We start from the raw sequence: 599 nt of genomic DNA, 5'->3' as shown, positions 1-599 counted from the left end.
TTTGGTGCAAACACCGGTGCAGCACAGCCCCGTGGGGACGGGGACATGCCGGCAGCTTGTGGGCAACCCTGGGTCTGTCCCCCTCTGGGGTGGGGGGTACAAACCCATTGCACCCTGCGTGCACCCCAGCTTTGGGAGGGGTAAACCCCGGCGTGCCCAGCACAGGCTGGGGAGCAGTGGCTGGGTGGCAGGGGTGCCCGTGCAGGATCTGGCCCCGCCGTCCTTTTTGCTGAGATAAAGCCAAGCCAGGGGGCTGGGTGTGGGTGCGGCGTCTCGGGGTCTCATGCTCCCTTATCGAGCTGTTTTTTCCTGCAGGAAGGACCCCACCTCTTGCCAGCATCACCGTCCTTGTCCCTTTCCCGGTGGCCTTGAACCCTGCAGCCCGCGCCGGCCAAGGAAACCTCCCTCTCTCAGGGACACAGCGCTGGGGACATCGAGGTGGCCCCAAGGCAGGGGCTCAGAGCCTACGGCTACCCTTCGCCGCGTCCCTGCAAAGCTGCTCGTCCCCGCTTCCCCTCCAGCAGCCATCGTAGAATATTTTCTATTTAGCCGGAGCATCGCTAGCCCCATCTTACAGCTGGGGCAACTGAGGCACCGGG

The 599-nt window shown here is 64.4% G+C and overlaps 1 protein-coding gene across 1 annotated transcript in view; it reads right to left on the bottom strand.

Annotated features, from left to right (window-relative positions):
- LOC104133007 (SH2 domain-containing protein 2A) overlaps positions 1-599 on the bottom strand; it is a gene marked incomplete at its 3' end in the record, with an annotated part of 8,053 nt that overhangs the window by 7,102 nt on the left and 352 nt on the right. The window lies entirely within an intron of this gene.

The sequence above is a fragment of the Egretta garzetta genome, unplaced genomic scaffold, assembly GCF_000687185.1.
Source record: "Egretta garzetta isolate BGI_Z169 unplaced genomic scaffold, ASM68718v1 scaffold839, whole genome shotgun sequence".
In the NCBI taxonomy this organism is placed as follows: Eukaryota; Metazoa; Chordata; class Aves; order Pelecaniformes; family Ardeidae; genus Egretta; species Egretta garzetta.
This window is presented reverse-complemented; position numbering and strand designations above follow the sequence as displayed.